Source organism: Chiloscyllium punctatum, chromosome 14, assembly GCF_047496795.1.
Source record: "Chiloscyllium punctatum isolate Juve2018m chromosome 14, sChiPun1.3, whole genome shotgun sequence".
Taxonomy (NCBI): Eukaryota; Metazoa; Chordata; class Chondrichthyes; order Orectolobiformes; family Hemiscylliidae; genus Chiloscyllium; species Chiloscyllium punctatum.
The window spans coordinates 29,605,331-29,621,259 of NC_092752.1; the positions used below are offsets into that span (position 1 = coordinate 29,605,331).

General features: G+C 43.0%; 1 protein-coding gene across 5 annotated transcripts in view; it reads right to left on the reverse strand.

Annotated features, from left to right (window-relative positions):
• Positions 1 to 15,929, reverse strand: part of LOC140485692 (alpha-1,3-mannosyl-glycoprotein 4-beta-N-acetylglucosaminyltransferase B-like) — a 242,426-nt gene that overhangs the window by 68,731 nt on the left and 157,766 nt on the right. The window lies entirely within an intron of this gene.

A 15,929-nucleotide genomic window follows, 5' to 3' on the forward strand; every position in this document is an offset into this window, starting at 1 on the left:
TTCCAGCAGCTTCTGTTTTTGTTTCTGATTTACAGCATCTTTTGGTTTGCAAGAAAGCCTTTCAGGTCTTGTTGTTTATATTTTGACTCCCTGTTCTATATGGCAAAGGATGAGGTTCACACCATTTCATTGTAGAAGAGGATGAGAGAGGGAATGAGGGGGGAGGAGATGGCACAGTGCCATTGACTTACTGCTGTACAAACTCCTCCCTCCTTTCCCGGAAATACAATGTGGGAAAGTGTAAGGTTATGCACTTTGGTAAGAAGAATAAAGGCATGGAATATTTTCTAAACTAGGGAAAAGCCATAGAAATCTTTAGCATAAAGGGATTTAGGAGTCGTAGCTAAGGACTCCCTTAAGGTTAAGATGCATATTCAGCTGGCAGTTGGGAAGGCAAATGCGGCGTTAGCATAAATTTTGAGAGGGCTAGAATAGAAGAGTGGGGATGTACTGCTGAGGATGTCTACGGCTCTGGTCAGACTGCATTTGGAACATTCTGAGCAGCTTTGGGTCCTATATCTGATGAAGGATGTGCTGGCTCAGGAGGAGTTCCACAAGAATAATCCTGGGGATGAAGAGCTTGTCTGGGTCTGTATTTGGTGGAGTTCAGAAAGCTTAGATTAGATTACTTACAATGTGGAAACAGGTCCTTTGGGCCAACAAGTCCACACCGACCCATTCCCCTACATTTACCCCTGCACCAAACACTACGGGCAATTTAGCATGGCCAATTCACCTGACCTGCACATCTTTGGACTGTGGGAGGAAACCGGAGCACCCGGAGGAAACCCACACAGACACGGGGAGAATGTGCAAACTCCACACAGTCAGTCGCCTGAGGCAGGAATTGAACCCGGGTCTTTGGTGCTGTGAGGCAGCAGTGCTAACCACTGTGCCACAGCGCCGCCCACGATGAGAGGAATTGTATTGAAACTTACAAAAGGCTGAGAGGCCTGGGCAGAATGGATGTGGAGAAGATCTTTCCACCAGTATGTACAACCTCAGAGTGAAGGGAACAGAGATGAGGAATTTCTTCAGCCAGAGGGTGGGGAATCTATGAAATCAATTGACACAGAAGGCTGTGGAGGCCAAGGGACTGAGTTTATTTAAGACAGAGACAGATAGGTTCTTGGGTAGTAAGGGGATCAAGGGTTACAGGCAGAAAGCAGGAGAAAGGGGTTGAGAAACATATCAGCCATAATGGCAGAGGGGCTGAATGGTCAAATTCTGCTCCTATATCTTCTGGTCACAATGACTCAGCACACACTTCCCTTGTTCAAGGTAATCAGTATCACTGGTGGTGAAGATTTGGAGGTGCCGGTGTTGAACTGGGGTGTACAAATCACACAACACCAGGTTATAGTCCAACAGGTTTAATTGGAAGAACTAGCTTTCGGAGTGTCGCTCCTTCATCAGGTGGGTGTGGAGGACACAATTGTAAGGCACAGAATTTATCGCACTGGTAGTGAAGTTCAAGTTCCCTAGGAGTGGCTTGTACAGCAAACATGGATGATAGCTGTGCCTAGCCTGGTACAATGCTGAGTGAGAGCTCCCTCGTGCCTGCTCCTGTTTCTTTCCTAGTGCAGACTCCCTTCTGTTCTTTTATTTTTTGCTTCTTCTCCTTGGTCTCCCAGAAGGTGTCATCACAAATTGTTCAGTACAGCTGAAAACCTCCTGCATAATGCCCATTAGAAACCATCACCATACCTACACAGCTCCTCCAATCATAGATTCTGCCACTGGAGAAGTCACAAGATTTAAGAAGGGTTACACTTGAAACGTTGACTTCTCTACCTCCTGATGCTGCCTGGCTTGCTGTGTTCTTCCAACCTCCTGTCAGTCTACTTTGGATTTGGGCATCTGCAGATTTTTTTGTCTCTAACCAAGATATCTGTACACTGACTGGTGTCTCTTAGTCCCTCCTCTCTCTGTCAGGGAGATATCTGTACACTGACTGGTGTCTTTCAGTCCCCCCCCTCTCTCTCTCTCTCTGTGAGATATCTGTACACTGAGCAAAGATGGCCTTTCATAGAGAGATTTGCTCTTCCTGTCAGATGTGTGGGTTTGGGAAGAGTTTATATGCTACTGAGGATTATGTCTGCAGGAAGTGTCTTTTATTGTGAATCCTATCAGATCGAATGGATTGGTGGAGCAACAGTTAGAGGCAATGAGGAATTTACAAGAACCAGGGGTGTGATGGATGGCAGTTACAAGAAGGGAGAAAAGCTGCAGATACAGTCAGATAGATGGGTTAACTCCAAGAAAGATAGAAGAGGTACTGCAGGTAGTCTTCTGTGGCTATCCCCATTTCAAACAAATGTGCTGTTTTGAAAGAGGTAGAGGGTGATGGGCTTTCAGGGTAATGAAACACAAACAGCCAAGTTTCTGGTATCAAAACAGGCTCTAATGTAATGAGGGGTACGTCGGGTTCCAAGCGATCGATTGTGTTAGGGGACTCTCTCGTAAGAGGCACAGATAGATGTTTCTGTGGCCAGCAGTGAAAAATCAGAATGGTGTGTTGTCTCCCTGGTGCCAGGATCAAGGATTTCTCAGAGAAGGGGCCGAATATTCTCAAAGGGGAGAGAGACCAACAGGAGGTCATTGTACACATTGGAACCGATGACATAGGAAGGGAAAAGGATGAGATTCTGAAGGGAGAATATAAAGACTTAGGCAGGAATTTAAAAAAGGAGGTCTTCGAGGGTAGTAATATCTGGATTACTCCTGATGCTACAAGCTAGTGAAAGTAGGCATAGGAGGATAGAATAGGTGAATGTGTGGCTGAGGAGCTGGTGAAGGGGAGAAGGATTCACATTTTTGGATCTTTGAAATCTCTTCTGGGATAGAAGTGATCTGTACATGAAGGACGGTTTGCATCTAAATTGGAAGAGAACTAATATACTGGCAGGGAGATTTGCTAGAGCTGCTCGGGAGGATTTAAACTAGTAAAATGGGGGTGGGACCCAGGGAGATAGTAAGGATAGAGATGAATCTGAGATTGGTACAATTGGAAAAAGGAGCAAGTCAAACAGTCAGAGCTGGCAGGTACAAAGTAGAAAACAGAGGAGGACTAATAAATTAAACTGAATTTACTTTGATGAAAGAGACTTAATAGGGAAGGCAGATGAACTCAGGGCATGGTTAGTAACATTGGACTGGGATATCAGAATTACAGAAACGTGGCTCAGGAATGGGCAGGACTGGCAGCTTAATGTTCCAGAATACAAATGCAACAGGAAGGACAGAAAGGGGGGCCAGAGAGGAGGGGACGTGACATTTTTCATAAAGGATAGCATAACTGCTGTACTTAAGGGGGATATTCCTGGGAATACATCCAGGGAAGTTATTTGGGTGGAAACTAAGAAATAAGAAAGGGTTGATCACTTTATTGGGATTATATTATAGACCCGCTAATATACTTTGAGAAATAAATTTGTAAGGAGATTTCAGTTATCTGTAAGAATAATAGGGTGGTTATGGTCGGGGATTTTAACTTTCCAAACATAGACTGGGATTGCCATAGATGGAGAGGAATTTGTTAAGTGTCTACAAGAAGATTTTCTGATCCAGTATGTGGATGTACCTACTAGAGAAGGTGCAAACCATCTCTATACTCCGAAAGCTGAAGATTTTTCGTGAAGTTTTTGCTTGCCATAACAAGGTTGTTCAGTGTGCAAACAGTCAACCCAACTCCACACCCACTCAACCTACGTCACTCAGATGTGATGAGTCAGCATGGCCCAGCACTGATAGGCATCAATTCTGTCTCAGTGCTCTTAGTACTCACAGGTGTGTCTGCTGTTTGGTAATTTTTTTTATTACACCATGAAACTGTCACTTATTCCAAGCTTCGAAAACCAGCTGGCCTCGATGGTTTCAGATAAAGGATTGTGTACCTGTTTTAGAAAAGTGGTAAGGAAAAGCCAGGGGATGATAGACTGGTGAGCCTGATGTTGGTGATGGGCAAGGGAGGGTATCCTGTGGGACAGGATTTACATGTTTTTGGAAAGGCAAGGACTGATTAGGGATAGTCAACGTGGCTTTGTGCTTAAGAAATCAATTCTCACAAACTTGATTGAGTTTTTTGAAGAAGTAACAAAGAAGATTGATGAGGGCAGAGTGGTGGACGTGATCTACATGGACTTCAGTAAGACATTTGACAAGGTTCCTCATGGGAGACTGGTTAGCAAGGTTTGATCTCATGCAGAACAGGGAGAACTAGCTATTTGGATACAGAACTGGCTCGAAGGTAGAAGACAGAGGGTGGTGATGGAGGGCTGCTTTTCAGACTGGAGGCCTGTGACCAGTGGAGTGTCATAAGGATTGGTGCTGGGTCCACTACTTTGCGTCATTTATATAAATGATTTGGATATGAACATAGGAGGTATTGTTAGTAAGTTTGCAGATAACACCAAAATTGGAGGTGTAGTTGACAGCGAAGGAGGTTACCTCAGATTACAACGTGATCTTGATCAGATGGGCCAATGGGCTGAGGAGTTGCAGTTGGAGTTTAATTTAGATAAATGCGAGGTGCTGCATTTTGGGAAAGCAAATTTTAGCAGGACTTATACACTTAATGGTAAGGTCCTGGGGAGTGGTGCTGAACAAAGAGACCTTGGAGTGCAGGTTCATAGCTCCTTGAAAGTGGAGTTGCAGGGAGGTAGGATAGTGAAGAAGGTGTTTGGTATGCTTTCCTTTATTGATCAGAGCATTGAGTACAGGAGTTGAGGTCATGTTGCGGATGTACAGGACATTGATTAGGCCACTTTTGGAACATTGTGTGCAATTCTGGTCTCCTTCCAATTGGAAGGCTGTTGTGAAACTTGAAAGGGTTCATAAAAGATTTACAAAGATGTTGCCAGGGTTGGAGGATTTGAGCTATAGGGAGAGGTTGAATAGACTGGGGCTGTTATCCCTGGAGCATTGGAGGCTAAGGGGTGACCTTATGGAGGTTTAATAAATCATGAGTGGCATGGATAGATAAATAGACAAAGTCTGTTCCCTGGGTGGGGGAGTCCAGAACTAGAGGGCATAGGTTTTGAGAGGGGAAAGATATAAAAGGGACTTAAGGGGCAACTTTTTCACACAGACTGTGGTGCATGTGTAGAATGAGCTGCCAGAGAAAGTGGTGGAGGCTGGTAAAATTGCAGTATTTAAAAGGCATCTGGATGAGTATATAAGTAGGAAGGGTTTCAAGGGATATGGGCCAAGTACTGGTAGATGGCACCAGATTAGGTTAGGATATCTGGTCGGCATGGAGGAATTGGACTGAAGGGTCTACTTCCATGCTGTACATCCCTATAACTCTATGACTAAGCAGGGCCAATGGCTACTTTGAGCAAGGAATACAGACTTATTTTGTCTCATTGGGTTCCCTTATAGGTTGCCTTCAATCTAGATTAGCAACTTCGAGAGGAGATAATATAAGAGTTTCAAAAGAAAGCCCTCAGTGGTACAATCAGAGTGCATATCTGTTCACACAAAGAACAAAGGAAATTACAGCACAAGGACAGGCTCTTCGGCCCTCCAAGCCTGCACCGATCCAAATCCTCTATCTAAACCTGTCACCTATTTTCCAAGGATCCATATCCCTCTGCTCCCTGCCCAATCACGTATCTGTCTAGATACATCTCAAATGACGCTATTGTGCCCGCCTCTACAACCTCTGCTGGGCAACTCATTCTGGGCACTCACCACCCTCTGTGTAAAGAACTTTCCACGCATATTTTCCTTAAACCTTTCCCCTCTCACTTTGAGCTTGTGACCCCTAGTAATTGAGTCCCCCACTCTGGGAAAAAGCTTCTTGCTATCCATCCTGTCTATACCTCTCATGATTTTGTAGACCTCAATCAGGTCCCCACGCCCCCCCCCACCCCCCAACCTCCGTCTTTCTAATGAAAATAATTAGAATCTACTCAAACTCTCTTCATAGCTAGCATCCTCCATACCAGGCAACATCCTGGTGAACCACCTTTGCACCTCTCTAAAATATCCACATCCTTCTGATAATGCATCATCTTGCATTTGCCTGGATTGAACTCCATCTGCCATTTCTCCACCCAAATCTCTATACTATCTATATTCTGCTGCATTCTCTGACCGTCTTTCACTATCTGCTACTCCACTAATCTTGGTGTCATCAGAAACTTGCTAATCAGGCCATCTATACCTTCTTTCAAATCATTTATGTATATCACAAACAACAGTGGTCCCAGCATGGATCCCTGTGGAACATCACTGATCACAGGTCTCCATTTTGAGAAACTCCCACTACTACTCTCTGTCTCCTGGTACCCAGCCAATTCTCTATCCATCTAATTAATGCATCCCAGACCCCATACAATTTCACTTGCTCTAATTGCCTCTCATGGGGAACCTTATCAAACACCTTACTGAAGTCCATGTATATGACAACTACAACCCTTCCCTCATCAATCAACTTTGTCACTTCCTCAAAGAATTCTATGAAGTTGGGAAGACATGACCTTCCCTGCCAAAACCATGCTGCCTATCACTGAGAAGCCAATTTTCTTCCAAATGCAAATAGATCCTATCCCTCAGTATCTTCTCCAGCAGCTTTTCTATCATCGATGTCAGTCTTACCAGTCTATAATTACCTGGATTATCCTTGCTACCATTCTTAAATAAGGGGACAACATTAGCAATTTTCCAGTCCACGGGGACCTCACCTGTGTTCAAGGATGCTGCAAAAATATCTGTTAAGGCCCCAGCTATTTCCTCTCTCACTTCCCTCAGTAATCTGGGATAGATTCCATTTGGACCTGGGGACTTGTCCACCTTAATGCTTTTTAGATACCTAACAGTTCCTCCCTCCTTTTGCTGACTTGATCTAGAGTAATCAAACATCTATCTCTAACCTCAACATCCGTCGTGTCCCTCTCCTCGGTGAGTATCGTCGCAAAGTACGCATTACGAATCTCACCCATTTTCTCTGACTCTACGCATAACTTTCCTCCTTTGTCCTTTGGCCAACCCTTTCTCTCAGTACCCTCTTGCTCCTGAAAGATGAATAAAATACTTTGGGATTTTCCTTAACCCTGTTTGCCAAAGAGATTTCATGACCCCTTTTAGCCCTCTTAATTCATTGTTTCGGATTGGTCCTACTTTCCCGATATTCTTCCAAAGCTTCACCTGTTTTCAGTTGTTTAGACCTTATATATGCTTCCTTTTTCCTCTTAGCTAGTCTCACAATTTCACCTGTTATCCATGGCTCCCTAATCTTGCCATTTTCTATCCCTAATTTTTACAGGACATGTCTGTCCTGCTCTCAGATCAACCTCTCTTTAAAGGTCTCACACATATCAAATGTGGATTTACCCTCAAACAGTTGCTCCCAATCTACATTCCCCAGCTCCTGTCGAATTTGGGTACAGTTGGCCCTCCCCCAATTTAGCACTCTTCCTTTAGGACCACTCTTATCTTTGTCCATGAATGTTCCAAAACCTACGGAATTGTGCTCACTATTCCCAAAGTTATCCGCTACTGAAATTTCAACCACTTGGCTGGGCTCATTCCCCATCACCAGGTCCAGTATGGCCCCTTCCCGAGTTGGAGTTTTTACATACTGCTCTATAAAACCCTCCTGGATGCTCCTTACAAATTCTGCTCCATCTAAACATCTAACATGAAGTGGATCCCAGTCTATGTTGAGTAAATTAAAATCTCCCATCACCACAACCCTATTGCTCCAACATCTTTCCATAATCTATCTACATATTTGTACCTTTTATCTCATGCTCACTGTTGGGAGGCCTGAGTACAGCCCCAACATTGTTACCACACCCTTCCTATTTCTGAGCTCTGCCCATATTGCCTCACTGCTCAAGTCCTCCATAATGCCCTCCTTCAGCACAGCTGTGATATCCTCTTTGACCAGTAATGCAACTCCTCCTCCCCTTTTACTTCCCTCTCTATCCCGCCTGAAGCATCAATATCCTGGGTTATTTAGTTGCCAATCTCGGCCTTCCCTCAACCAAGTCTCAGTAATAGTAATAACATCATACTCCAAGGTACTAATCCAAGCCCTAAGTTCACCTGCCTTACCTACTATACTTCTTGCATTAAAACAAATGTACCTCAGACCACCAGTCTCTTTGTATTCATCATCTGCTCCCTGCCTCCTCTTCCCCTTAGGCAAACTGACCTCATTATCTAGTTTCTTATGGGCTTTAGTTACTACCCCTTTACTGTCCACTAATCTCCTCATTTGGTTCCCATCCCCCGCCACATCAGTTTAAAGCCTCTCCAACAGCGTTAGCAAAAGCACTCCCTTGGACATTGGTTCCAGTGCTGCCCAGGTGTCGACCATCTGATTTGTAATAGTCCCACCTCCCCAGAACTGGTCCCAATGTTCCAAAAGTATGAACCCCTCCCTCCTGCATTACCTCTCAAGCCACTCATTCATCCTGCCTATTCTTTCATCTACTCTGACTACTACGTGGCACTGGTAGCAATCCTGAGATTACTATGTCTGAAGTCCTACTTTTTAACTTGGCTCCGAACTCCCTAAATTCTGCTTGTAGGACCTCATCTCATTTATTACCTATATCGTCAGTGCACAACGACAGCTGGCTGTTCACCTTCCCCCTTCAGAATGTTCTGCAGCTGATCTGAAACATCCCTGACCTGTGCACCTGGGAAGCAACATATCATTTAGAAATCTTGTTTTTGACCAAAGAACTGCCTATCTGCTCCCCTTACAGTTGAATCCCATATGACTATAGCTTCTCCACTTTTTCCTGCCTTTCTGTACAGCAGAGCCAGCCACGGTGCCATGAACCTGGCTACTGCTGCCTTCCCCTGGTGAGCCATCTCCCCCAACAGTATCCAAAACGGTATACCTGCTATAAATTGTTCATTTCTTTTTCATATACAAAGCGTATTGTTAGATGATCAATCAGCATGAGGCAGTGAGGAATAGACAGCACCACACCTTGCAGAGCAACTGGAAAACCAGCTTGCAAAGCTGTTCACCAGACATCAAACAACAAAAGGAAGAACTTACATTTATTCAACAGACCACATCAACTTACAACAGCCACAACCTCCCTTGGCTGCATCAATGGCATCAATGGAGCAGATGTACTTATTTTTGTTAAGTGCGCAACTATTTCTGTGATTTGAACTACATGAGCTTATCAGGATAGTGAGTAACATTTAAATTCTTTGGAGAGGCACCATTAAAACATTTGCAAGGTGAGAGTTTGCTTATTCAATATAAACACACAGCTCCTGTGGATTGTCTCAATTTCATCTCCTTCTCACTTCAGCTACAGTTTCCCACAACCTTCAAGTGAAACAATAGCCACAATAATAATCTCATTAGAAGCTTTTTAACAACTTACCTGTTTGTCTATGTAGCATTTTTAAAATTGCAATATTCCATAGAATTATCCTTTTCCAGTAGGGTGTCCTCATAGATCTGCAGAGTTAGAACTGCTTTCCGAATGAAGGGTGAACGTTTTATAGAGCTTGGAGACTGTCATCATTATACATACTGCTTCCTGTTTCGACCGACTTACTTCAGTACAATCTAATATTATTGTGCAGTATAAGAAGCTAAAGCAAATACTCCTGCTTTGATGGAGCATTAAAATCAATGTTTCGGGCAAAAGCCCTTCATCAGGACTGAAGGCAGGGAGCCTCCCGGGTGGAGAGATAAATGGGAGAGGGGAGGGGCTGGGGAGAAGGTAGCAAAGAGTACAATAGGTGGATGGGGGTGGGGATGAAGGTGATAGGTCAGAGAGGAGGGTGGAATGGATAGGTGGGAAGGTAGATGGGCAGGTAGGACAGGTCATGAGGATGGTGCTGAGCTGGAAGGTTGGAACTGGGGTGAGGTGGGTGGAGGGGAAATAAGGAAACTGGTGTAGTCCACATCGATGCCCTGGAGTTGAAGTGTTCCGAGGCGGAAGATGAGGTGTGCTTCCTCCAGACGTTGGGTGGTGAGGGACCGGCGGTGAAGGAGGCCCAGGACCTCCATGTCCTCAGCAGAGTGGGAGGGGGAGTTGAAATGTTGATTGGTGTAGGTGTCCTGGAGATGTTCCCTAAAGCACTCTGCGAGAAGGCATTCAGTCTCCCCAATGTAGAAGAGACCGAATCGGGAACAACGGATGCAATAAAGGACATTGGAGGATGTGCAGGTAAAACTTTGATGGATGTGAAGGCTCCTTTGGGGCCTTGGATGGAGGTGAGGGAGGAGGTGTGGGCGCAGGTTTTGCAATCCCTGCGGTGGCAGGGGAGGGTGCCAGGATGGGAGGGTGGGTTGTTGGGGGGTGTGGACCTGACCAGGTAGTCACAGAGGGAAAGTGGAAAGGGGTGGGGCGGGAAATATATTCCTGGTGATGGGGTCCGTTTGGAGGTGGTGGAAACATCGGTGGATGACGCGGTTTATGCGAAGGTTGGTAGGGTGGAAGGTGAGGACCGGGGGGTTCTGTCCTTGTTACGGTTGGAGGGGTGGGGTTTGAGGGCGGAGGTGCAGGATGTGAATGAGATGCGTTGGAGGGCATCTTTAACCATGTGGGAAGGGAAATTGTGGTCTTTAAAGGTAGCCATCTGGTGTGTTCTGTGGTGGAACTGGTCCTCCTGGGAGCAGATACAGCGGAGGCAGAGGAATTGGGAATACGGAATAGCATTTTTGCAGGAGGTAGGGTGGGAAGGAGGTGTCCAATATCCTTTGAAGGGGTCAGGTATATTTTGGGGTTGTTAATGGTACATATGAATATGCATAAAAATTACACTAACTCATTAGATTCGTCAAACTGTAACAGAACCGTCAAGCTATCAAAGAGCTTTCAACTGTTAAAGAGCTGTCAACAAATGATAAGGTGTCAAAATTGTTGAGGAACTTCCAAGGTAGTCAAACAATTTAACTATTTTGAGTTTTAAACTTAAACAAATATCTGTGATTTTTAAAAACATAAATTATTTCTATTTCCCTCTGTTGACATAACCTTGAGGATTATTATGGTAAGATTTGTGCTGCTTGGCTGATTTTATTACCTGACATAGTCACAGTGGGATGCCTATTAAATGTACAGTTTGATTGGCAGCTCTAAGTGATTGTAGAATATAGGCTTGTTTTCATAAGCAACTAGGTGAAAGCATGTCAATATTTTTTTAAATCAATGAGAGTATTTTATTTAAATAGTGATGTTGTCAACAGAGACAACTTTATTTTATGGGTTTGCTCATAGTGGATGCTAAATGAGTGTGTGTGAAGGGGAGAGGCAAAAGAATCTGAGAGGGGGCAAAGGAAACTGGGGAACTTGGAGGTGGGCACAGAGATATAGGTTGGCATGAAAGAAATGCAGAAACAGGAGTGTGGGTGCAGTGGCAAAAGCTGGCACAGGGTTATGGGGAACATCGGAGTGAATGGATGGGCAAAAGCCTGAAGGAGTGCATGGTGAGCAAGGTTATAAGGATGAGTAGATCGTGTTATGAAGGTGTAAGGTGTACCTTTAAGAGAGTTGAAGGAATTAGCAAGCAAACAGAATGCTGGAGAATTTACAATGTAACATTTGGTCCAGAAGGTAGCAGTACATGGGTTGCTATGAGACAAAAAAACAAATTTAAATTCAGCCAATCAGTTTAGATTATGCGCCAAGATACTAAACTCCAATCAAGTTTGAATTTGGTATTTTGACAATATTAAAACCAATGAAATGATCCATTGCTTTGGGGTATAAATGTTTTAAAAATTGAATGGTTGGAAGCGAACTGGCAAGCCACCAACATATGGAGAAAATGAGATTTGCAGATGCTGGAGGTCAGAGTCGAGAGTGTGTTGCTGGAAAAGCGCAGCAGGTCAGGCAACATCCAAGGAGCAGGAAAATTGATGTTTCAGGCTGGAGCTCTTCATCAGGAAGGATCCCCTTCCTGATGAAGGGCTCCAGCCTGAAACATCGATTCTCCTGCTCCTCGGATGCTGCCTGACCTGCTGCGCTTTTCCAGCAATACACTCTCAACTTAAGCCACCAACGTATGCAGACTGCCTGGAGAATGGCTCTCTTAAAGGTACCTTTATCTATCAATGCTCTGTGAAACAGTAATCCCTAAGAAGAAGAAGACAGAGGAAGATACACAGAGAAGATTTGACACCTGGCTGGTTTTGAAATTTGAATTTTTTTGGTAAATCTTAATCGGGAGTTTTATTGGTCCAGTATTGTAGAAGGAAAAGTAAAAGTAAGGTTAGAGAAAGGATGTAAATAGTTGTTAATTAATATTTTATGTTAAACTTAATGAATAAAGTTCTTAATTTTTTTGAACTTTAAATAGTGACCTTAGAGATAGCTCTTGGCCTCTCGAATTTTAACAGATTATAGCACGGGTTAAATCATTTCTGTGTTGCAGGTTTAAATTAGGCCACGGGGATGTTTACCCAGTGTCGTAACAAGAGGTGGGATTGTAGGGATGGATAGAGGGGCTGAGTGTGGCATGGAATATGAGGTGGCATGGGTTAGCAGTGATGTGGCATGGGAGTGTGTCTGAGAGGGAGGGAGGTGATATAAGGGTCCGAGTTGGTTTTGGTTTTTAGTTTTAATAAATCTTCAACATAATGGTAGAGGTAGACCTTGTGGCCAGTTCACATCTGCAGTTGGCAGTCTCTGCATTTGTTCTGGGGTTGCGTGGCACACCTCCCAGGAAACTCCATCACCCCAGAACTTGGACTAATTTTCCTGGGTCAGGTTTGCAGAGCCCCATAAATGCCCCCTAAGCTGGGAGTGAAACCTGGTGCCTAGGTTCTGCTTTCTCTCCGTAACCCAGCACATTTCTTCTTTTCAGGTAACAGTCTAATTCCCTCTTGAATACCTTCATTGAAGGTACCTCCACCATACACTCAGTCAGTGCATTCTAGACATTAACCAATCACCGTTTCAAAATGTTGTTCTCTAATATTACACTTGTTTCTCTTCCCAATTATTTTAAATTTGTACCATCCAACTCTCAATCCATATGTGCTTGGGAATAATTTCTCCCTATTTACTAAGTCCAGAGCCTTCATGATTTTGAATCCCTCTATCAAATCATCTCTAGCATTCTTTACTCGAAGAAATACAGTTCCATCTTCTACAGACAATCTTTAGAATTGTTGGTCCTCATCCCTAGAACAATTTTGATGGATAAGCACATGGATAATGATGGGATAGTGTAGGGGGGACGAGCTGAGAATAGTTCACAGGTTGGCGCAACATCGAAGGCTGAAGGGCCTGTTCTGCGCTTTATTGTTCTATGTTCTATGTTCTATAATCTTATATACGCTCTCACCCTTTACACCCATCACAATTTTCTCATATGGGTTCAACATAGCCTCCATGCTCTTCACTCCACACCCCTAATAATAAAGCACAACATACTGCATGTTTTATCAATCTTTTGCTCAATGTGTACTGTCACCTCCGATGATTTACACGTATACATGCACACAGGTCTGTTTGCTCCTGAATATCCGCTAGAACTGTACTATTTATTTTGTGCTGCCTCTCTGTTTTCTTCCTCCCAATCTGAGTTATTTTACATTTCTCCACATTGAACTTCATCTGCCACTTGTGTGCCCATTCCAGTAATTTATCCAAGTCTACATTATTGTCCTCACAGTTCACAATTTCTTTCAAATTGGGTATCAACCAGAGGCTTTGACATTGCATCATGTATATCAAGATGTATAATCATTAATATGTGTCAGGAAAAGCTTAGGTAACCAAACACCAACCGCTGGGAAACTCCCCTTCCTCTAGCCTGAAAAGTTAGAAAATAGCCACTTTTCCCTACTTTCTAACACTCAGCCAATTTCATAGATATGTTCTTTCAATTCCTTTTATTCCTAAATTTGCTCAAATGTTGACAATTCTGTTCAACAACAGTTTCAAATGCTTATAGGAAGTTGATGTGCAACATGTACACCTTCTTTGGCTATCAAATCCAGAGTAGATTCAAATTCAGATATACTAGCTCAGAGGCAGGGACACTACCTCTGTGACACAAGATCTCTGAGGAGATTCGAAGCTGCTCTGGCAACATGCTGTTTGCATCTACAGTTGTGTTCTAGAACTATGGAAAATGATGGTAAGGAGTTCTAAATGTCTTCATCGGATGACACTCAGGAACCTGCCTCGCCTTTACAATCTACCATTGGCAAATATTGAAAGAATTTATAGGTGAATCCTCAACTGGTTGACATGCATTAAGAAATCACCTTCCTTGGCCATCGACTCAAAAAACCTTGAGCTTTTGACTCAGAGGCAGTGATACTACCCATTGTACCACTAGACCTCCAGTGAGAAAATGCTTGAACAAAAATTGATAATCCCACCCTCCCTCAATAAAGCAAAAGCAAAATACTGCTTATGAATATTCAATATATTCAACTTGATTTGCCTGAATGAATTGACATGAAATTGTGGAACATGCTTTTTTAAATAAAAGACTTAAGAACAAAAGTATATGAAACTGTTTTGATTTGAATATTGATTTTTCTTTCAAAGTGATAAATGTAAATTACTCTCTGTGATAGGAATAAGTATAAAGCAGATTTTTCCCATCATAAAATGTTTCAGTACAGCTTTTTATTAATGTTTTGTTCTTTTTTTCCCACTCAGAACAGTGTTTTCCATATCCCTAAATGCCTTGAGAAGGTGACAGTGTTTGTCTTCCATATTGAAGGTGTTGCAAGCATATGAAGGGATAACCAGGTTGCAATTACATACAGGCCAGACTGAATATAGGTGACAAACCCTGAAAGATATGAGTGAGCAGTAGGTCATTTTTTTTTCCTGCTGCTGGTACAGATCATTGCAAATTTGTTGAATTCAATTTGCAACTATTTGAAATTGAATAGTTTTAGATCGTGATGTATTTGGTGAGTAGCATAATCGCAAGACTACTGTACTGACTCCTCAAATTGTATAACATTTTCTATGAGAGAAATAGACCATTCATCCAACTAATCTGGACTGGTGTTTATAATTTGTATTCTGCTCTATCAAATCTTATTTTCTAAACAATATTTACTTGGCAAGAATGCACGAAAGGAGTCTGAGTTGCTGAGGCAAAACAAACTTTTACATGCCAGTTGAATGTCGCTTGGAGCTCTGGATAGAGATAGTAGAGGCTCCTCCCTCGTCACATGTCTGACCAGGAATCTGTCTCACCTTTCCAGCCTGCAACTGGCATGTGCTAGAAGGATTCACAGACGGATCCTCAAACCTGTGTGACCACTTTATGAACATATCTTCTTTAGCCATCAAGTCCAGGGGTGAGATTCAACTCCAGAGCTCCTGGTTCAGAGGCAGAGATATCACTCACTGCACCATGGAACATTACAGTACAGCGCAGTACAGGCCCTTCGGCCCTCGATGTTCGGCCCTCATACTAATCTGAAGCCCATCCCACCAACACTATTCCATGTATGTCCATTTGCCTGTCCAATGACAACTTAAACATGGCAAATCTACTACCATTGCAGGCAAAGCATTCCATATCCTTACTACACCACAAGACCTCCAGTGAGAAAATACTTTAATAAAATTGACAATTCATTCTTCCTTCCACAAATTAAGTGCGAAAAAAAGTGATGATGCATATTCAACTTGATTGAATAAATTGGTGTCAACCTTCTGATAAGGTTTTAAGTTTTGTTTTAATTTCTTTGCTCTTTTCATAATTTATATAAAGAATGAAGAGGTATGGTATGGACCTGTTATTGTTTTAATTAATTTCCATTCTCTGAACTCTCTTTGGGATCTTTCAAACTGTTTCCATTAAAAAACAAACCACACAATAGATCCAGATGAAGCTTCAAACTGACAATCTTCACTGCAGTTATTATAAGCTGATATTCTCCAGAAGCTGCAGTTATTACAGTTGAAAGTGATTAAATGCTAATGTCTAAGTCCCATGAGCTGACTAATTAG